Consider the following 23819-nt stretch of genomic DNA (forward strand, 5'->3'; position numbering starts at 1 on the left):
ATTTTTGGACCCATTGTCAGATCCTACACTGGTGCAGTTCGCCCTGAGTTCCTCCTGGTGCATGACAATGCCCTGCCTCATGTGGCGAGAGTATGCAGCCAGTTCCAGGAGGATGAAAGAATTTATATTATTAAATGGCCTCCACGCTCGCCTGACCTAAATGCAATAGAACACCTCTGGGACATTATGTTTCGGTCCATCCAATGCCGCCAGGTTTCACCTCAGTCTGTTCAGGAGCTCAGTGATGCCCTGGTCCAGATGTGAGAGGAAATACCCCAGGACACCATCCGTCGCCTCATTAGGAGCATGCCCCAGTATTGTCAGGCATGCATACAAGCACATTGGGGCCATACAAACTACTGAGTACCATTATGAGTTGCTGCAATGGCATTTCAGCAAAATGGACTAGCCTACTGTATCATTTTTTAACTTTGATAGTTGGGGTAACTTTGAATTCAGCCTTCTGTAGGTTGATAATTTTCATTTCCATCAAACAATGTGGTATCCTTTTATTTCTAATACATTACCCAGTCCATACCAGTATAGATATCCAGCATGATATTTTTCCTCATTGAGATCTGAAGTGTTCCTTTAATTTTTTTGAGCAGTGTACAATAAAAAGATATCTGGAGGAATTTGATTCAAATTATGATAGACATTTTTTAACACAGAGACTTTATTCACTTATTAAAGAGGAAGTAAACCCTCTCTTTTTACTTGTACCTACAGGTAAGGCTATAATAAATCTTACCTGTAGGTTCTGTGAATATCTCCTAAACTTGCACAGTTTCGGAGATATTCAGAGTGTATGCAGTCGATGACATCATCGGCGCATACGCTCTGAAGGTCTGGCTTTCCGTGCCGGACCTTTAGATCCTGTGCCGCAAACATGCATGCGGGAGTGACGTCGTCCCAGCTTTGGACACTCACAGCGGTGGTGCCCGCTAACATTGAAGTAACACCCGGGAATATGTCAGCCGTCTCAGTGGTGTGTGAGCACCGCTGAGACAGCTTCATTCTAAGGTAAGTATTTCATAATGAGCTAGTATGCGATGCATACTAGCTTATTATGCCTTTGCCCTACAGGGTTTTTTTTTCCCATCCAGGTTTACAACATCTTTAAGGATTGAGTTTATATAAATTTTATTTTTTGCAAAGTTACACAGTTTTTATTTATTTACTATACTAAAGCTGGCTATGCTGATGCAGACTGCTCTCCATTTCTAAGGCAGCCCAAACATTATACATTTTTTTTCATTCAACCAGTGGGTTGAACAAAATACAATGACTCGATTCCCCCATCCACACACTCAAGGTGGATGGGGAAATAACTCCCAAAGAGCTATTGTATTCTGACAGCAAGGAGACCTCCCTGCAATCAGAATACACTGATCAGCACTGCAGGCTATAGCCAGCGGTGCTGATCGTGCAAAATCTTCAACAGGTTGTACAGAAGTTGAAATATCTCCTCTTTGAATGTGATTTTTAGGGCAATTATATAACAACATATATGTAAAATATATTGTTTATTGTTCACAAGAATAAAAATTGATTAACCACTTCAGCTTTTACCCCCTTAATGTCCAGGCTATTTTTTGCGATTCGGCACTGCATTACTTTAACAAAAAAAGGCATGGTCGTGCAACGCCGTACCAAAAAAAAATTAATGTTCTTTTTTCCCCACGAATAGAGCTTTCTTTTGGTGGTATTTGATCCCTTCTGCGGTTTTTAGATTTTGCGCTATAAACAAAAAAATAGCGACAGATTTGAAAAAAAAACACAATATTTTTACTTTCTGCTATAAAACATTCCCAACAAAAATTTTTTAAAAAATCTAATTTTTTTAACAGTTTAGGTCAATTTGTATTCTGCTACAAAAAAAATCCCAAAAAGCGTATTTTAATTGGTTTGCAAAAGTTTTAGCGTTTACAGACTACGTGATAGATTTCTGGACTGTTTATTTATTTATTTTTTATTAGTAATGGCGGCGATCTGCGATTTTTCGCGGGACTGCGACATTGCAGCGGACAGATCGGACCCCCTAACTGACATTTTTTACACTTTTTGGGGACCAGTGACATTAATACAGTAATCAGTGATAAATATTATGCACTGTTACTGTATAAATGACACTGGCAGGGAATGGGGTTAACACTGGGGGTGATCAAAGGGGTAATGTATGCCTAATAATGCTTACTGACTGTGGGGGGGAAGGGCTCTGTGACAGGCACAGAGAGATCAGGGTCTAGGCTTAGCTGAAACTCGTGATCTGTCTCTGCTTGTGTGACAGAAGACCCACCTGCTTTGTTTACATAAGGAGGCAGGTCTTCCGTCAGTTTCTGTGATGATCGCGGGAGGCTGGCGGTGATCGCCGCCGCTCCTCTCGCTTCCTGACCCCTGCTGTCTCGGCAACGGGGGGGGGGGGGCACGGAGACTGAGTGCATATAATCACGTAGATCTATGTGATTATGCGCAGTCGAGCCGCCCTGCCGCAGTAAATCTGCGTGGGGCAGTCGGCAAGTGGTTAAAAAACAAGAATGCTTGCACCATATTGTATATATTCAACAAACAACCTATAATGACACGTCATAGATAATGCAATATTGCTTAAAGAAGTGGTATTCCCCAGCTACTGCTTAGTGCATTCCATGGTAGTTGTAATAACCAAGGATGATTCCCAACAGGTGGGGATATCCAACGCATTTCAAACTAAGTATCAATAAATTCTTCCTCAGGGATATTATATCCACTTCTGCAACATAAAATGAATTCATTTTAGAAACAAGTATATCAAAAATACAAAATTATTGTGTATAAACAATGATTACTTTCCATTAACAACAAATAAACATTATTCTTGTGAACAATAAAAGATATATTTTACATATATGTTATTATATAATTGCCCTAAAAATCCTATTCAAAGAGGAGATATTTCTATTTATACATATAAAAGTTCAACAAGGGATGTTGGCAATTTAAACACCCTCAACCATCTGAGAAATTCCATTTAAAGGCTGTACAAAAGTCGATCAGTAGATGAAATTCAGCTTGATGAACTGGCCAAATTTCAATCCATGCATGACTGGCTGAAACAAACTAATTTGACTAGATAGCTTATACATAAGTGGTTGGAGTAAAAGATAAAGAATAGCTATAAGGACTAATGGCCTTCTAGAAGCACGTATACAGAAGTGCAGAGGATGCATTCCCAATTCTCACCTGGATGCATAAACTGGCTGTCTAATCAGATTTTTGCAGAAGCCGATTACGGGCTGCAGCATCTGTGGGCAGAATATGCGACTGAAAGCCTATTGCGGCTGGTTTGCTAAAGAAGAGAACACTTACATAGTAATTTTAGCATGTGTTCAGTTCAATGGCCCACTCATGTGAAAAGCAAGTTTCTGTTTATTTAGTGAAGAGTCTCAACTCCTTTAGTAAGTCAGCTCTTTTGCTTGCTATGGAGGATCATACTTGTTTAAGCAGAAGGAAGGGTTTCTGAGCAGTGTTAATAGAAAGTGTACTTATACTTTAAACTGACATTTGTGCTTACTTGACTCCTACAATTGTTCCTTAAATAGATGAATTATAATAAATTCTACACATTTTTTAATGTAAGACCTGGTACCTTAATGGGTATTATTACTGCACTAAAGAATTTACTGTAGCCTTTGTGACTCCAAATCTTAGGATCTCATGCTACCCTCTAATTATAATGGCCATTAACCGACACAGAAAGTAGCAATTTAACAAATATTAATGGTGTAAAGGTCTGATGTTATGAAGGTATGAATAGAAAATCTGACCTTGATTATTTTAAGCAGTTAAGCATATCTGTTGGTTGGTGGAGATAATTAATGAAGAGAAAATGCAGAACATTTTACATGGCTAAGGAAGCAATTTTTAAGTATAACCAATGCAAGTTTTTATGTTAAAGTAGACCTCCAGGCAAATACAATATACCACTTTTGTAAGTCTCGATGTGTATGTATTTCAGAATGAAAAGTGATCTTAAAAGCCATTTGTATGGCTAATTGAAATCACTTTATATTTATCTCCTCTAATCATCTGTTCCCAAATATTAGATTGAGAGTGGGAGGTTATGCACTGTAACACTTTTTTTGCATTGTACCATGTTGATATCCTAATGATTGATTGATGAGTGAGATTATCCCTAGGAGCTATTGGTGTTTAGCCAATCTTACACAAACTTATGATTGTGTATAGTGTGGCAGAATTGTGAATAGCAAGAGTAGCTAAGCAGAATTGCAAAACATTTTCCTGGAAAATAAGCCTAAGAATGAGGATTATTTGTGTAATAATGGATTGGACAACTTCCATTTTAACCACTCGACCCCTGAAAGATTTACCCCTCTTCATGACCAGGCTATTGTTCGCAATATGGCACTGCGTTATTTTAACTGACAATTGTGCAGTTGTGCGATATTGTACCCAAATAAAAATTCTGTCCTTTTTCCCCCACAAGTATAGCTTTCTTTTGGTGGTATTTGATCACCTCTGCAGTTATTTTTTGCACTATAAACAAAAAAATACCCACAATTTAAAAAAAAAAATGTATATATATATATATATATATATAACTTTTTGTGGACCAGTGGAACTAATACAGTGATCAGTGCTTAAAAAAAAAATATATGCACAGTCACTGTACTAATGACACTGGCTGAAGAGGGGTTAACATCAGGGGCAATTAAAGGGTCAACTGCGTGCCTAGCCTGTGCTTACTCACTTTGGGGGAAGGGCTTTGACTGTGGGAAGGCAAAGATCTGTTCTGCTTTGCAGAAACACAGGATAAATATCTTCACTTCTGACAGAATGACAATCTGCCTTGTTTGACTGTCGTTCTGCCTGTGTCCTGTGTAATCGGCAGGTGCCAGCAGACATTGAGTCCACGGTACCAGCCACTGGGCTCCCACTGTGTGTAAACAGACCCAGAAGTGTCATATCACGTACTAGGTGCATGATCAAGCACAGAGTGGCTGCCCTGCTGCAGTAAATGTACAGTGGGCAGTCTGCACATGGTTAAACCTGTTAAACTTGTCACAATCCCCTTCCAACCATTATTCTACCCAATCAACCCATTTTTTTTACATCACAATTTCTTGACAGGATTTATCAAGCAATTACTTCTTGTTGGAAGATGTTTTTTCTATACTGCTACCATTCTTCCCAACTCATGCACTAAGCACTGCATTGAGAAGGGCACCCAAAAGTACTGGGTGTTAGGGACAAACACAGTGGATTGGCATTATAGGCAGGGTCACAGTGATCATATGGTACAGGCAGGGCCAATCACAGCCCATCTGTACCATGTGTTTAGCTGTGTCCAATTACAGCTAATGACAATAGTACACACTGAATGAATTGATTTCATTCAGATAAAATGGCTGTTTATAATGGTGATATTCAATGTTTTACGCAAAGTGTGAAAAAAAAAAAAAACCCTGATCACCTCCCCAGAGTATTACAGCATTACTATGTTAACATTGTATTGCTGTGGTCACAGTATTTAAAAGAAAAAAAAGAAAAAAACAATATTTAAAAAAAAATTAAAAATTGGTAAAAATTGGATTTCTTGCTACTTACCATAAAATCCCTTTCTCTGAGTTCATTTGGGGACACAGCTGCTTCTTCTTTATCCATGACAAGATAGGATTTTTTAGCCCCACCTACAGGAGTAAGACACTAGGCAGAAAAAAAAGACTCGGCACCTGCTATGCGCAGCCCTGTGTTTGCATAAAACCCCCTCTCTGCTAAAAACCTCCTGTCAGTCACAAGCAGTGTCAAAAGAGAATGTCCATAAATGGGAGGGTGCTGTGTCCGTCAATGAACTCAGAGAAAGGGATTTTATGGTGAATAACAAAAAATCCCATTTTCTCACATCCATTGACGGACACAGCTGCTTCTTCTTTATCCATGACAAAGCCCAGAGAAAGATGCCAACACTCTAAACCACCCCAATGGATGCCTGAGAATTCAATACCTTGCAGCCAAAACTAGCATCCAAGGACACCAACACAGCAACTTTTTTTTAAAGTTTGTAAAGTGTGAACAGACAACCAGGTAGTCACTTTGCAGGCTTGAGAAATTGACACCTGCCGATGGAAAGTTATGATGGAGAGCTCAATAACAGGGAAGGGACGCTCCTGCCCCTAAATGGCATATGCCTGCACAATCAGCTGCCAAATCAAACGGCAAATACCAAGGCTCTCATTGAACCATCCATGAGCACAGAGAGAAATGGACCTCTGAAAATCAGCTACCACTGAAAGGTACACACGAATCGCGCAAACCACATCCAAGAAGTGTAAGGCCACTTCCCTAGGACGTGACGGCTGTGGACCAAGAGAAGTAAGAACAAGGTCTGCCTTCAAGTAAAAATTTGACACCCCTTTGGAAGAAAGGAAGGGGAAAGTCTAAGCACAACCCTTGTCCTTATTCAAAATCAGAGAAGAAAGCATACAGGAAAAAGCCGCCAACTCCAACACCCTACGTAGTGATAGCGGCTAGAAAGGCAACTTTTTTGCAAAATCGTGAGCAAGGGACTATGCCAGATGCTCTTAAAGGTAGGCTTCTGCAGAGCAGGCAACACCAAAGTTAAGGCCCCACGGTGGCAACAAAGAATGCACATAGGGCGCCACATGACCGGAATGAAAGTGCGGACCAAAGATAGGGCTCAAAGCAAACTTCTGATCTATGCCACGTTGCAGTAAGGCTAACATCAAAGCCATCAAGGAGTGAGGTTGGAACCCCAGGGCTTCGCACTAAACTATATATTGTAGGCTCTCCAGGTGCAATTATTAATACTCTGTGAGGTAGACTTCATAGCCTTCAACAGAGGCAGGATTACTGAAGCAGACAACCCCCTGTCCATCAGAACCTGGCATTCAACAGTCACGCTACCAGAGCCAAGGACAGTAAAGCTGGGTGGAACAATGGCCCCCGGAACAGCAGGTCCTCTCGAAGAATCATCCACCAGGGGGCATTTGCCATTAACCGCACCACAGTTGGGCAACAAGGCTAGTCTGGAGCCACCAGGATGACTGGGAATCCTTTTGGCTTCTATCCTGCACAACAAATGAGGTATGAGGCGAAGAGGTGGTAAGGCATAGATGAGACTGATTCCACAGTGCCACAAGCACATTTGTCGCACTCGCCAGAGGATCCAATTATCTCGCCACAAACTCGAGAAACTTCTGGTGAAGGCGGGACACTAGGATATCCATGCCTGGTGTCCCCCAGAGAAGACAGAGCTGATGGAACACCACCTGGTGTAAGGACCACTCACCAAGATCCAGCATTTGGCGGCTAAGGTAATCTGCTTGCCAGTGTGCATGGTGGACAGAGCCAGAAGAAAACATTCCACTCATCATAGGATGTAAGACACTTCTAGCGCCACCACTGCACTCTTTGAGTCTTCTCGATAATGGACATACACCACCGGAGTGATTTCTGGTTGGCAGGCCTTTTAGATGATCTGTCCCATGCATCAGCGACAACTGGCTTGCATGAAGCTCTAAGACACTGACGGGCAGATGGGCTTCCTCAAGGCTCCAGAGACCTGGAGCCAAATTTGATCCCAGGGTTCCTCACCAGCATGACAGGCTGGCCTTTGCCATCACCCCAGATCAGTGAAAGGGAAAAGGAAAGACTTTCCAATCCTAAGGGCCGGAGAACGCAACCACTAGAGGAGAGAGGCCATTGTCGACCGCTCCAGGTGAACCCGAATGACCAAGGAAGCGAGAGACCTGTTCCATTTGGAAAGTATTGCCTTTTCCGGTGTTCTTATATAGAACTGTGCATACAGAACCACCTTGAAGGTAGCCATCATCAGGCCTAAAACCAGCATGCAAAAATGCAGGGAAGGCCACCTGCAAGCCAAGAACTGCTAGACCGCAGACCAGAGCTTCAGGGGTTTGTCTTGTTAGGAATTCCTTGGGCCGCTCCAAATTGAGAATAAGCCCCAGATACTCCAAGCGTTTGGATGGCATCAACACAGACTTACTAAAACTCAGGAACCATCCAAAGTCCTAGAGGGAATACAGTAATCTCCACGCTGTCCAATAGAATGAACAAGTCCCTGACTGCAGGAGCAAGCCGTCCATGTCACCAATCACAGCAAACCCCTGTTGTCTCAGAAAGAAACACTCAGGGAGCAGAAGCCAGACTGAAGGGCAGCAACACAAAATGATATGGTGCTTCCCCGACAGCAAAGCATAGGAGATGATGATGTTCCTCATAGATAGGGATGTGTAGGTAGGCATCCCCGGTGTCCATGCATGCCCAGAAAACCCCCCTGGTGAAGGGAGGCCACCACTGAGTGAATAAATTCCATTTTCTAGACCCGCACAAAGAAACTCAGGGCATTTAGATCCGGTATCGGGCGAACTCCATCGGTCTTGGGGACTGTGACAGATTGGAATAAAATTCCCGTAACCACTCTGCACAGCCCTATACAGAGCTAGCAGATGGTCCGTGGAGAGCCGTAGATTAAAGGGAAAGAACTGGGAAAAAGAAATGGATACTATTTTATAGCCTGAGAGAATGATTTTGTGAACCCACAGGAAAGGAATAAGGGAAGTCCACGGGCCCATAAATTAGCGAAGGCGACCCTTCACCCCGGTAGGCAAACCTTTAATGCCGCTGATGATTTATATATGGGCTAAAAGGGCCTCTGGGCCAGGGATGCTTTGCGCCACCCACAGGAGACCTGAAAAGTTTAGAGCCCTTTTTCAAGGGCCCAGGGGAATGTCAAGGACCCAGGGGACCTTCCTGGTCTGGGGAGGAAGGTGGTCTTGCCACTCTTAAGAGTCTTGAAAAGATTTTTTTTTTGAGGCTGGTCCGCCGATCAACATTTGAGCCACAGGACCTACCTCAGAAACACTGCCGAAACAGAAAGTTCAGAGAGAAGTGAGACCGTGTCTAGGCACACAGCACATATGTACTCTAGCCTCCTGACCAACTGTTTCGCAAATTCTGCAGACACTTGAAGCATCTAGTTGGTGGTCAAGGCTTGCAGCAAAACCTTGTCCCATTCGATCAGCATCTGAGACACCAGGGCCGTGGCAAAAACAGGCTGGAGCACAGATCTTGTGATGGCGAATAGCGGGCCAGGCTAACCCCTCAGCCCTGCAGTCCGCGGGGTCCTAAAAGAAGAGCGATTTCTCTACCGGGATCACTGTGGCCATATTGAGCTGGGAAATAGATGGGTCCCCCGTGGAGATAGTTGTCCACTGATTCAGAAGGGCCTAGTCAAAAGGAGTAGCATACTGTGAAAGTACAACCCCAGGCTCTTGATACAATTTTTGTCCAAATATGCGGGAATAGGCAAAACCTTAGCAGCCCGAGCTGGCTTGTGCCATGCCAAGGGAAAATGGTGGCTGCGGCTCCACAAACATGGCACCTGACTGATCAGAGCCACATGTAGGCCGCATGTGAGCTCCCAGGAACCAGAGGGGTGGCAGAGAAGGTAGACGGCACCCTGCCCTGTAGTAGTACTAGCCCCCCCCAGCCCAGGGGAGCTCAGGGACACCGGGGTAGCAGAAAAGACAGAGGACAGTCACAGAAGGAGTAAGATGCAGGGGGGCCCAGTAACTCCTATAGGCAGCATGCGTGACCAACCGACCCGCACCTGCACCCTCCCCCAGCATGGGTGACAAGGAAAACAAATGCACTGAACCTGGTAAGCTGCAAAGAGAGGGGGGGTTTGGGGGGAGGGGAGTCAACAGGATCGACCACCCCAGGGAGTACCTGCGCCCCACACCACATCCAGAGATGGAAGTGGGGTATCTACTTATCCAATTCAGCGGAGCATGCGGGTAAGGCTCTCGTGACAGATCTGCCTCTCCACTGTAGTGGGGGGCTGTTGGACAGGGGTAGCACTGTGACATAGACTATAGGCACCCGGTCATATGTGTTTCCGCGAGACGTTTAACTTGCTGGCTGCCGTGGACCGTGGGGCATCATCGCAGCCGACCGATGACCATGGAGCTAACAGTCTGTGCGCTTGCTGGTCAGACTGGAGTGACCACTGGATCTAGATTATTCAGCCTCTCACCCAGACCCAGACCGACTGTTGATAGAAGATCTCCACAGGAAAAAAGCCAAAATTCCATAAAAAAGGGAAAAAAGCTGTGGGACAATAAGTCCCAGTAGAAAACAACATGTCCATACTCCTGAAGAAACTAGGCAGAATGACTGGAGACCTTTAGCAGAAAGGGGGTTTAATGCCCAGAAAGGACTGCCCATAGGAGGTGCCGAGTCTTTTTTCTGCCCAGGGTCTTACTCCTGTAGGTAGGGCTATAAAACCCTGTCTTGTCATGGATAAAGAATAAGCAGCTGTGACCGTCAATGAACGTAAGAGAACATTTTTTTTTTTACATACTGTCACCAGTGTCCCTGATAACTACCACAACAGTTATATGATGATGTTGTATTGCACTGATGACAATATGTAAAAATAAAAAGTCCCCTTGCAAAGTATCACAAATACCTACTGAGCCTTCCAGTGATGTCCGCCTAATGCAGCTATTAAAGATGTTGTGGTAATGATGATGCCCACTGTTTTCTGGATTGACAGCACTGTCTTTATTGCTGAAACCATCTCAACACGAGTTGCAGTGTCTAGGAGGCACAAATACAGGAGGGTTTGGCTCAGTCGGGGAAGGTAAAATAGTTTTTTTTTTTATTATATTATGAGGCTTTTTTTAATCATATAATAACAGGACGTAAATGTACTTTAATATTCTGTTTTTTTAGTCATAGTGTAAATCATTTAACCTAATTGATCAATGAGATATTAAAGCTTTGGGCAAATCCATGTTGCTCCCTGCTTATTTCCAAAGTACTGTACATGCAAGTAGGATTTCCAATTAAAAACATTGTCCCTGACCTAACTGTATGAAATGAAAAAAGCTGAGGAAGGTATTGCACAACTTAATGAATTGTCATTAGTACAGGAAAGCTTGCATGTCTACATTATTAGTTTGAGACCAATGTACATCAACTGGGACTAGCCATCATTACTATCTGAAAGCCATTAGGTGTGTGAAATTAGCATAAAATGAACTTGCACTTCCAGAATTTTAAACAAATACCAGGTAAAGCCTTAGAGGCCTCTTATGTGAACTTGGCGAGAAAAGATAATTCTAAAGCATTTTGTTTATAAACATCAAGTTTAATAGGAAGTAAAAGGGACCCCATTGCTATTAAAAAACCCAGCCATACCTGTAAAAGAAAGGACACACTTACCTTTCCTGTTGCCCATGTCACCAAACTCCTTTGTGATTTGAAAATAATCTTCTGTTAAAGTCCCCACTGACGATTCCGGGAGAATTAACCTTCTGAGTCCCCCATAGTTCTCACCCTTTCCTCCCGCTCACCTTCACATCACTACTTCATCCTAGGTCTGAGCGAGGAACTAGTAAAAGCTGTGGGAAAGAGGGGGGGGGGGATTGGAGATAGCACTTACATTGGAATTCAGAAAAGTGTTGCAGTACAGACTTCAGAGGAAGAGTTCTCCTAGATGGAGAAGAGTTTGGCTACATGGACAGCAGGAAAGGGGAGTCTGTTCTATCTCCACTTACAGGTTTGGCTGGGTTGAAGTTCTTATGTAAAGTGTCTGGATCACATGAAAGGAAATCTCTGCACTGGGGATACAAAACTTTTTCTTTTAAAGTGGTTGTAAAGGCAAAAATTGTTTTACCATAATGCACAAAAGGTTTAAAACCACCTTTGTTCAGCCCCCTCAACCCCCTATAAATAGTTATACAAATACAAAAATATGTGCAGCGCTAGAAGAAGAATTTCCCAACAAAATAAATTGTCCAATCGCAGGAAACATTCCACAAGTAACATAGACAATGGGTGGTGAGAAAAAGTTCAATATATAATGGTGCAAATCATATAAGTGCAGCAAATCCCATCACCAGTGAAGGTAGAAATATATTGCGCTCACCAGATGGATGGGACCCCAAAACACCTTATAGTGTAGGAGTCAAACAGGCTTAAGAATGATGAAGTATCCCCACAGATTTTTTCACCGATTCCAACGGCAACCATGCCAATCTCCGGTAGATGAAATAATTCAGAGATTCCCCTTCAACATGGTGGGTGGTAAATCCGAAAAAAAATGGAGGGACATATAGCGTAATATTGCTAAGATCAATTTAATATCAATAAAGCTGATACACTTACAGACATCCGTGAAAGACAGGCATATAAGATGTAAAACAGCTGGGCTGACCAAGTCCTCTTTACATGTTTCGGCATAAATGCCTTTTTCAAAAGATAAAGTCAGCAGGTAGCCAGTGTTCATATATATATATATAGAGGTAGAATTAATTGGGTACACCTGTAGGAAGTAGGCAATGGACTGCATGGAAACCGGAAGTAAAACCGGCGTGCGTTCCAAGCCTCACTATGGTATAGCGCCAAAAAATAAGCCTATTAAATTATAAGGGGAAAAAACAAAAAAAAAATTAACAGGAAGTGATGTTAAGAAAGAATGCCTGGAGGGGATGGCATTAGCCATCGTACACCCCAAGCCTCTTTCTGAATTGTAAGACCGGATATGCTGACATCACATCCGGGACTGGGCGGAAGCGATGTCAGCGTCAAAACATCTAGGGGGGACGGCATTTAACCATCGTCAACCCCAAGCCTCCATCTGAATTGTAAAACCGGATACGCCGACATCACATCTGGGATTGGGCGGAAGTGATGTCAGCGAGGCACGGCGGACCGCTTTACCGGAAGTTAGGGCATATCAATGCACCATGTACACAAACCAGAAAAGGGAGACAACTCAGATTGGCAGATTCAACAGATAATGAATAACGCCAATAAGAGAACAAAAAAAAGGAGAATAAAATGATGACGTTATGGTTAAATAGCGCCAACAAGAAAGTAGAAAAGGGGGGGCAAAATACTGGTTTAGTTATCTAAAGCCAAGGAATATCCTCATAATGGGCTCATTTAAAAAATGAGAAACCAATATTTGGAAAAAAACAAAAATGTGAATTGTCCATAATTAGAGGGACATAGTAACAAATTTGCCTATACACAGTCCATAGTCTATCTCCATATTAGGTGACCCTTAATACAGGATATCTATAACAAAATTTTTTTTAATAAATAAATACATGATGTATACAGCCAAAAGACAAATATAATAATAAATATTTTTGTAAAAAATATTCATAAATAAAAATGATAAAATCACATAAAAGAACGAATAAGCATAAAGGGAACATGGAAGGCTAATGATAGCCAAAAAAGCAGATGGGAGTGGGATATTAATACACTAAGCTGTGTTTATAAAGGCGTTTATATCCCACTCTATATTCAACCCAAAGGGATGGTAAGACTTCAAGGTATAGATCCAGTATGTCTCTCTCCTAGAGACACCATGAATTTTTGAGCCACCCCTCCAGGGAGGTACATACTGGTCTATAACCTGAAATAGAGTGCCAGTGGGATCTTTATGGTGATAAAGAAGGTAATGCTTACCTACAGTATGCTTATCCTTGCCTGTGAGAATGCTCGTAATATGTTCATTAACACGCACATTAAAGGACCTAATAGTGCGTCCAACGTACTGCTTTTTACAGGGGCACGTTAGCAAATAAACTATATGAGTAGTTATGCAAGTGGCGAAAAACTTAATATGATGAAGACTCCCTGTGACAGAAGATTGAAAAGATGTGAATTTCCTTCTTTTATCACAATTATATTCGCACACTCTACACTTCCGGCAAGGATAAAAACCAATAAGATCAGCGAAAAATTTTTTTGGTTTAATTGGTTCATCCGGTACATTGGGAGCTAATTGTCCTCTTAATGCAGGGGCACCTCTGAAAGTGACCGAGGGCCTTACAGGTAAGACGGTACTCAGAATGGGATCATTTCTAAGTACATCCCAATGTTTAGAAATAATTCTCTTAATGGAATTATGCTGAATAGAAAAATTGGTAAAAAAGGACCATTTAGCAAAATCAGACTGGATTTTTGTTTTATTTTTAGACCCAGAGAGTAATTGTGTTCTATCAATCTGAGTTACTTCCGTTATAGTGGACTCAAGAACATCAGAATTGTAACCCTTAACTAAGAACCTGTCCTTCAGCAGCTGGACTTGTTGGAGGAATTCATGTTCATGAGTACAATTCCTCCTGAGTCTGATAAATTGACTCTTGGGGTTCCACCCAACCAAGCCTTGTGATGACAGCTGTCAACAGGCAGGTACGAGTTACGGTCTGTGTCCTTGAAAAAAGTACTGGTGACAAACTGATTGTCCACTATGGAAATATTGAGGTCTAAAAAATGAATATTGGTGGAACTATATTCAAAAGATAGATGGATACCTCTCGTATTGTCATTCAAGAATGACATGAATGTCTCGAGAGATAACGTGTCCCCCTTCCACAGGAGGAGGATGTCATCTATATAACGCACCCAGAGAACCAACTCGGGTGCGTCATAAGGATAGACGACATCCTCCTCCCATTTGGCCATAAAGAGGTTGGCCAAACTAGGGGCGAACTTCGCCCCCATGGCCACACCCCTTTGTTGTAAAAAATATTGGTGGTTAAACCAAAATTCCTCCCGGTAGCAAATATCAACAGATCTAGAATGAAGTCTCGATGTGAGGGAGAGATAGATTTATCTGTCTTTAAGAAGTGGTCAACAGCATTTAAACCCTGATCATGAGGGATACAAGTATAGAGAGAGGTGACATCTGCTGTCACCATCAGATGTTCACCTTCTAACTTGATGTTTTTCAGCCTGTTGATAACATCACAGGTATCCTTAATAAAGGAAGGAGTATCAATAACCAGCGGTTGTAGATAGAAATCTATGTATTTTCCAATACGTGATGTAATAGAATTAATGCCACTAATAATAGGGCGACCGGGGGGATTTACCGGGTTTTTATGTACTTTCGGTAAATAGTACATGACTGGGATGCGAGGGGCTGTAGGAACCAAAAAAGACTTTTCTTTCTTGTTTATTAAGTTCCTTTCATAGCCTTTATCCACCACCCCCCTCTGGTACCTCGCTTGTATCCGCACCCCTTTTTCCCTTGTTGACCATCAAAATAGTTCACCCTTTAATTATAACCAGCCACGCCCAGGACCCAGTCATGAATGGGATTTTCCCCGGCAACACAACAAGGGAAAAAGGGGTGCGGATCCAAGCGAGGTACCAGAGGGGGGTGGCGGATCCAAAGAAAAAAGAATAAAAACTTGATTGGATCCGGCATCTTCAACCTTAGCAAGGTGGAACTCAGTCCTGATGAGCTGTACACCTTGGATAGAGGTTTGAAGTTCGCTCCACCCAAACCCATTAACAAATTCAGTACATTTATCGATGTCCACAAATATGTGCGCAAAATAAATGTACAAAGGTACATTCTGTCAAAACCCAGAACTGAAGTACCACGTGAATATACCTCTTCCATTAAACATTCTGGATTATCGAATCCATCTTTATTTAACCCCCCTGGTCCGGTTGCTCCATCAGTGGCGGTGTTTAAAGATTTGGTGTTTAAAGATCTGGCTGAGTTACCTGTTAAGAAACCATATATACAGCCCCAACTGAAAAAGGGTCTAAAATCTCTGTGTGAGCAGAAAGACCTCATAGTGCGTCCTGCAGACAAGGGCGGCGGTATCGTCGTCCTTGATAAACAGGACTACTATGATGAAATGGGTAGAATCCTAGGCGATCAGGACACCTATATCAAAATACAAAATAACCCTACTACTTCTTTTAAGAAGGAATTGGTGAGACTGGTGGATAAAGGCTATGAAAGGAACTTAATAAACAAGAAAGAAAAGTCTTTTTTGGTTCCTACAGCCCCTCGCATCCCAGTCATGTACTATTTACCGAAAGTACATAAAAACCCGGTAAATCCCCCCGGTCGCCCTATTATTAGTGGCATTAATTCTATTACATCACGTATTGGAAAATACATAGATTTCTATCTACAACCGCTGGTTATTGATACTCCTTCCTTTATTAAGGATACCTGTGATGTTATCAACAGGCTGAAAAACATCAAGTTAGAAGGTGAACATCTGATGGTGACAGCAGATGTCACCTCTCTCTATACTTGTATCCCTCATGATCAGGGTTTAAATGCTGTTGACCACTTCTTAAAGACAGATAAATCTATCTCTCCCTCACATCGAGACTTCATTCTAGATCTGTTGATATTTGCTAATTGTACTCATGAACATGAATTCCTCCAACAAGTCCAGCTGCTGAAGGACAGGTTCTTAGTTAAGGGTTACAATTCTGATGTTCTTGAGTCCACTATAACGGAAGTAACTCAGATTGATAGAACACAATTACTATATCTGTTGATATTTGCTAATTGTACTCATGAACATGAATTCCTCCAAGTCCAGCTGCTGAAGGACAGGTTCTTAGTTAAGGGTTACAATTCTGATGTTCTTGAGTCCACTATAACGGAAGTAACTCAGATTGATAGAACACAATTACTCTCTGGGTCTAAAAATAAAACAAAAATCCAGTCTGATTTTGCTAAATGGTCCTTTTTTACCAATTTTTCTATTCAGCATAATTCCATTAAGAGAATTATTTCTAAACATTGGGATGTACTTAGAAATGATCCCATTCTGAGTACCGTCTTACCTGTAAGGCCCTCGGTCACTTTCAGAGGTGCCCCTGCATTAAGAGGACAATTAGCTCCCAATGTACCGGATTAACCAATTAAACCAAAAAAATTTTTCGCTGATCTTATTGGTTTTTATCCTTGCCGGAAGTGTAGAGTGTGCGAATATAATTGTGATAAAAGAAGGAAATTCACATCTTTTCAATCTTCTGTCACAGGGAGTCTTCATCATATTAAGTTTTTTCGCCACTTGCATAACTACTCATATAGTTTATTTGCTAACGTGCCCCTGTAAAAAGCAGTACGTTGGACATACTATTAGGTCCTTTAATGTGCGTGTTAATGAACATATTACGAGCATTCTCACAGGCAAGGATAAGCATACTGTAGGTAAGCATTACCTTCTTTATCACCATAAAGATCCCACTGGCACTCTATTTCAGGTTATAGACCAGTATGTACCTCCCTGGAGGGGTGGCTCAAAAATTCGTGGTGTCTCTAGGAGAGAGACATACTGGATCTATACCTTGAAGTCTTACCATCCCTTTGGGTTGAATATAGAGTGGGATATAAACGCCTTTATAAACACAGCTTAGTGTATTAATATCCCACTCCCATCTGCTTTTTTGGCTATCATTAGCCTTCCATGTTCCCTTTATCCTTATTCGTTCTTTTATGTGATTTTATCATTTTTATTTATGAATATTTTTTACAAAAATATTTTTTATTATATTTGTCTTTTGGCTGTATACATCATGTATTTATTTATTAAAAAATTTTTTGTTATATCCTGTATTAAGGGTCACCTAATATGGAGATAGACTATGGACTGTGTATAGGCAAATTTGTTACTATGTCCCTCTAATTATGGACAATTCACATTTTTGTTTTTTTCCAAATATTGGTTTCTCATTTTTTAAATGAGCCCATTATGAGGATATTCCTTGGCTTTAGATAACTAAACCAGTATTTTGCCCCCCCTTTTCTACTTTCTTGTTGGCGCTATTTAACCATAACGTCATCATTTTATTCTCCTTTTTTTTTGTTCTCTTATTGGCGTTATTCATTATCTGTTGAATCTGCCAATCTGAGTTGTCTCCCTTTTCTGGTTTGTTGACATGGTGCATTGATATGCCCTAACTTCCGGTAAAGCGGTCCGCCGTGCCTCGCTGACATCACTTCCGCCTAATCCCGGATGTGATGTCGGCATATCCGGTTTTACAATTCAGATGGAGGCTTGGGGTTAACGATGGTTAAATGCCGTCCCCCCTAGATGTTTTGACGCTGACATCGCTTCCGCCCAGTCCCGGATGTGATGTCAGCATATCCGGTCCTACAATTCAGAAAGAGGCTTGGGGTGTACGATGGCTAATGCCATCCCCTCCAGGCATTCTTTCTTAACATCACTTCCTGTTAATTTTTTTTTTTTTTTTTTTCCCCTTATAATTTAATAGGCTTATTTTTTGGCGCTATACCATAGTGAGGCTTGGAACGCACGCCGGTTTTACTTCCGGTTTCCATGCAGTCCATTGCCTACTTCCTACAGGTGTACCCAATTAATTCTACCTCTATATATATATATATATATGAACACTGGCTACCTGCTGACTTTATCTTTTGAAAAAGGCATTTATGCCGAAACATGTAAAGAGGACTTGGTCAGCCAAGCTGTTTTACATCTTATATGCCTGTCTTTCACGGATGTCTGTAAGTGTATCAGCTTTATTGATATTAAATTGATCTTAGCAATATTACGCTATATGTCCCTCCATTTTTTTCGGATTTACCACCCACCATGTTGAAGGAGAATCTCTGAATTATTTCATCTACCGGAGATTGGCATGGTTGCCGTTGGAATCGGTGAAAAAATCTGTGGGGATACTTCATCATTCTTAAGCCTGTTTGACTCCTACACTATAAGGTGTTTTGGGGTCCCATCCATCTGGTGAGCGCAATATATTTCTACCTTCACTGGTGACGGGATTTGCTGCACTTATATGATTTGCACCATTATATATTGGACTTTTTCTCACCACCCATTGTCTATGTTACTTGTGGAATGTTTCCTGCGATTGGACAATTTATTTTGTTGGGAAATTCTTCTTCTAGCGCTGCACATATTTTTGTATTTGTATTGATTTATCACTCTCTTTAGTTCAGTGATTGATGTCAGCTGCTTACAATTTTTAAGTTAGCGCAATAATTTCTATTTTATTTTGTTTATAAATAGTTATAAATATACTAAATACCTGAGCCTGATTTTAATCCAGTGTTGTGCCCAAGAGCAGTGGCACAGCTCTTTCTTTTTCTCTCTCCCCTCACTGGACATGGAGCAAAAGGAACCACTGGCTCCTACTGCTATCAATCACAACAAGCGAGGAGAGAACAGGGGGCAGAGCCGAGATGCACTGTGTATGACAATGGACACACAGAGTCCTGCTTGGGATTGAGCAGCATGAGTGCCCTCATAGCAAGCTGCTTGCTATGCGGACGTTCAGAAGATGGGAGGAGCAAGAAACACTAGCAGGTAACTTCATAGAGCAGGTCAATATGACATATTTGTTCTTAAAAAAAAAAAAAAAAAAAAACACCTTTACAATCACTTTAAGTAAAATGGAAAAAGATTAAAGCTTGTTAGATTATGATTACTGCCATTGTCTTACTGTTTCAGCGACAACTGTTGATTTCTTGTTCTGCTAAAACAGAGACAAGAAGTAAGATTTATTCTCCTAAGCAGGAAATTGATAGTAACGCAAATTTTATAAAAGTATTACCTCCTCACAATCATGAAAACGTTTGGCTAGCATTGACCTTTACGAATAAAAATATACTGTTGGGAGCAGAAAAACTTTTCCCTATTATCCAATAACAGGAGCACTTTAGGACATGACATATCAGAGGGCGATGATCACTATTGTGGGCCCTTTCATGTCTACAATATAGAATTTAAAGTGTATGTCCAGGATGACTTAAAGCGGTTCTAAAGGCAGAAGGTTTTACACTTTAATGTATTCTATGCATGAAGATATATATAGCCACAGATAGGGTCAAAGGTGAGAGCCAAAAAGTCATTCATAAATATGTTAATATAAATGCAAATGCACCCACCAAAATGGTGGGCAATATGCATGGACATTGCCCCATGCCTAGCAAAAGCCAATCGCATGACTTAACCACTTTAGCCCTGGAAGGATTTGCCCCCTTTCTGACCAGGCCCTATTTTGCGATTCGGCACTGCGTTACTTTAACAGACAATTGTGTGGTTGTGCGATGCTGTACCAAAACTAACGTTACATCTTTTTTTTTTTTCACAAATAGAGCTTTATTTTGGTGGTATTTAATCACCTCTGTGATTTTTATTTTTTGCGCTATAAACAAAAAAAGAGCATCAATTTTGAAAAAAAAATATATTTTTCACATTCTGCTATATGACATTCTCAAAAAAAAAATGTATAAATCAATTTTTTTTTAACATTTTAGGCCAATTTGTTCTTCGCTACATATTTTTGGTAAAAAAAAAACAAAACAATAAGCGTATTTTGATTGGTTTGCGCAAAAGTTATCGCGTTTACTAACTACGGGAAAGATTTTTATTATTATTAATTTTTTTACTAGTAATGGCGGCGATCTGCGATTTTTTGCGGGACTGTGACATTGCGGTGGACAGATGGGACCCCTAACTGACATTTTTGACACTTTTGGGTGGACCAGTGACATTACTACAGTAATCAGTGCTAAAAATATGCACTCTTACTGTAATAATGGCACTGTCAGGGAAGGGTTTAATACTGGGGGTGATCAAGGGGTTAAATGCATGCCTATTGCTTACTGACTTGTGTGTGTGTGTGTGTGGGGGGGGGGGTTCTGTGACAGACACAGAGATCTCAGTTTCAGCTGATCTGTCCCTGCCTGTCAGTGAGAAGATCCACCTGCTTTGTTTACATAAGCAGGCGGGTCTTCTCTCCGTTTACCAGATGATCGTAGGAGGAAGGCGGCAATCGCCGCCTCTCCTCCACTGGCCTGACTCCTGCTGTGTCTAAACATAGTGGGAGCGCGCCCCCGAAACCCCTTCCCATTCAGTCACGTAGTACTACTTGACTGGACCCAGGGGAGCCGCACTGCCGCAGTAATATTACTGTGGGCAGTCAGCAAGTGGTTGATATAGGTAAATATAAGTTAATATGCATCATAACTAAGTGTATATATATATATATATATATACACAGTGTATATTCACATCAAAATACACCGGGTTAGCTGCCTCATACTACAATTACCTGTGTGCAGCAGACATCTAAAGGCCGATTTCTGCAGGGAGAGAGCTATGCACCACATAGTAAAATGCCCTTGGGTATTCTAAAACAGTGACTTCAAAGCGGCTAATGGCCACTGGAATGCAAGCTGGCCACTTTCCAAACCACTGGCGGACTAAAAGTGCGTCATAGCCCTGACTTCTGACCGCTAAGCGGAAGTGACGTGTCGGAAGGGAGTCACCCCCGGGGGGAAGGCAGTAGTGGAGATTCCCCCTATCTTCCTGTCTTTGTGACAGAAATCTCCCCAGTTCAGTCATGGACAACAAGTAAATGCTTACAGATGTTCCCAAACACTGCTAAAAGTAACTTTATTGTTGTTACATTCCCAATAGAGAAATTTACCGTCACCTTTTGTCCCCATCAGTGGAATAACCACTGCACCAGACCAAGAGTTTTCAGTTCTGGTAATCTGGCACAGCCGTCCTAATACCGCTAACATGCGGTACCTAGAATTTAGGGCTGCCATTATATCTGAAAGAAAGAGTTCTTGCATAACTGTCCTTGCAATTAGCCATAACTGTATTAAGTAACTTATTTGAAACATCTTTCACATTATCAAATTCAGCTTTGTTAATTAGCATGATTAATTAGAGTAGGGAAGTGGAGAGAAAAAAATCATAATGGCACCATTCTGTTACAGGTTTTCATCAAGGGTAATTTTATCTCTTAGCCGGCGTGATTGTTTATTTTTTTTTCTGTTCTTCCTTATTTAAATCCACACAGAAAAAAATATTTTCTTTATCATAATTTTTTCGGAAAGACATTGGCATTTTTTTTTTAAATTACTGATAATGAGAATATTGCCCAAAAAGAGCAATTATGCCGCCACAAAAAAAAAAAAAAACAGAAAGAAAACTGAATGGTGTTAACCTAATCCTTGGCATAAATAGGAAATCATATTTATTTTGTTGCTTCATCTAATGATTAGTGTGCGCTGTAAAAATCACAGAATGGATGGATAGTTGGAAATATTTTATTTTTTCCGACAGATAAAATGGCTATTCTGACAAAGTCTGAAGAAGCGCATTATCTTTTATTTTTATAATACAATCCCATCACAATGAAACTGCTTTGTTCCGCAGTGATGCTTCATCACCGAGCATATAAAGCAACGCTTATCTCTATCTGAGTCCTGATTTTCATAATATGTTGAATAGAGAACTGCCTCTGGGAAGAAAGTACTCGACACAAAAGTGCTCTGTTAAGATTATATCTTAAAACACATTTGTCAGAGCTCAGTGACAGTAGGGGTCACTTAATGATTCCAGAGTAGTCCTGGCATAGACATTGACTCTGAAGTACTGTAGGCCTCAGGTAAAGGCTTCAGTCATGCACCGTATTGCAGTTTGCAGGGTTTCTCCGTTATGGAATGACTGATCTAGTGACACAGTACGGAGAGGCCAGTTTATTAATGATAACAGTGGCTGGAATGCAGTAAGCGTGAATCCTACACCTGCCGCAGAACACGTTGGGTACATCTAGCTACAGATAAGCAGTTATTGATTTCTACTGAATATATTGGCAGAAGTAATGTTTGATCCCTTGGCTATCAATCTTCCCATCCTTGAATCTTCAGGATTTTGTTGATATTGCTTAGGCTTTTGTTTGGGCCATTACTTTTTCTGTCATCTCATTTGGCTCAAATTTGGTATCATTTTGCTGGATGTTACAGCTTGTTACAATAGACTGGCATCTGTCCAAGTAAGTGTCTAATGCTCCATTTTCAGTTTTAGAATTGGCTGAGACACCAGAGAATGTACTTCTTTTCTTATCTAAAGCACTGGCCCAAATAAATATATATATATATATATATATATATATAAAAAAAAGAAAAAGATAAAAAAATATATATTTTAATAGAGTTTATTATTTTTAAATCTGACTGTAATTAACAACATCAGCATCCTGAAGGTTTACCTCCCTAATGACCAGGCCATTTTTTGCGATTCAGCACTGCGTTACTTTAACAATTGACGCTGTACCCAAATACAATTGATTCCCACAAACAGAGCTTTCTTTTGGTGGCATTTGATCACCACTGCGGTTTTTAGATTTTGCGCTATAAACAAAAAAAGAGTGACAATTATGAAAAAAACACAATATTTTTTACTTTCTGCTATAAAACATTCCCAATAATTTTTTTTTTAAAAAAAATCAATTTTTTTTTTTATCAGTTTAGGCCAATTTGTAGCCAGCTACATTTTTTTGGTAAAAATCCCAAAAAGCGTATTTTAATTGGTTTGCACAAAAGTTATCGCAATTACAAATGGGGGGACTGGCAGCCTTAGGCCTGGGGGGGCAAGTCCAGTCAAGTGGCCCATTGAACCATTGAATCAGCTCACCATCCAAGCCCACCTGGTTTTATAATGCATATTGATCTTTTGAAGCAAGACAAACATGATGCAATGTGGTAACATAATTTATTGTTAATAGCAACAAAGGAGGTTTAACAAAAATACATGACATCTTGCCAGGCAGGGCCCAGGAAGCTCCTGCCGAGCAGAGATCACTCTGCCTGACAGGGAAGTGACTGTGTTAGTATTATGCCGGCCGGGTTCAGGGGCGTGCTCTGCACACTCATACCGCTACACTGAAGTTCTGCTAATATAACATTGTGTAGCGGTGACCAGCAGTTGTATACTGTGTCTGGCCCCTACATTAATCCAGCCCTGAGTGCGGCCTTCTTACCCGGCATCAGAGCGGCCCGGGGGGGGGGGGTGGGGGCGATTGCCACCTTGCCCCCCTTCCCAGTCCTCCCCTGATTACAAACTACGGGATATATTTTTGGACTTTTTATTTTTTATTAGTAATGGCGGCAATCTGCAATTTTTAGTGGGACTGCAACATTTTGG

At 41.2% G+C, this 23819-nt stretch overlaps 1 protein-coding gene across 1 annotated transcript in view; it reads right to left on the minus strand.

Moving 5' to 3' along the window:
• PUDP (pseudouridine 5'-phosphatase) overlaps window positions 1–23819 on the minus strand; it is a 495084-nt gene that overhangs the window by 165963 nt on the left and 305302 nt on the right. The gene's annotated exons all lie outside the window — the stretch shown is intronic.

This window comes from Pelophylax lessonae (genome assembly GCF_965119305.1).
Source record: "Pelophylax lessonae genome assembly, chromosome: 2".
Classification (NCBI taxonomy): Eukaryota; Metazoa; Chordata; class Amphibia; order Anura; family Ranidae; genus Pelophylax; species Pelophylax lessonae.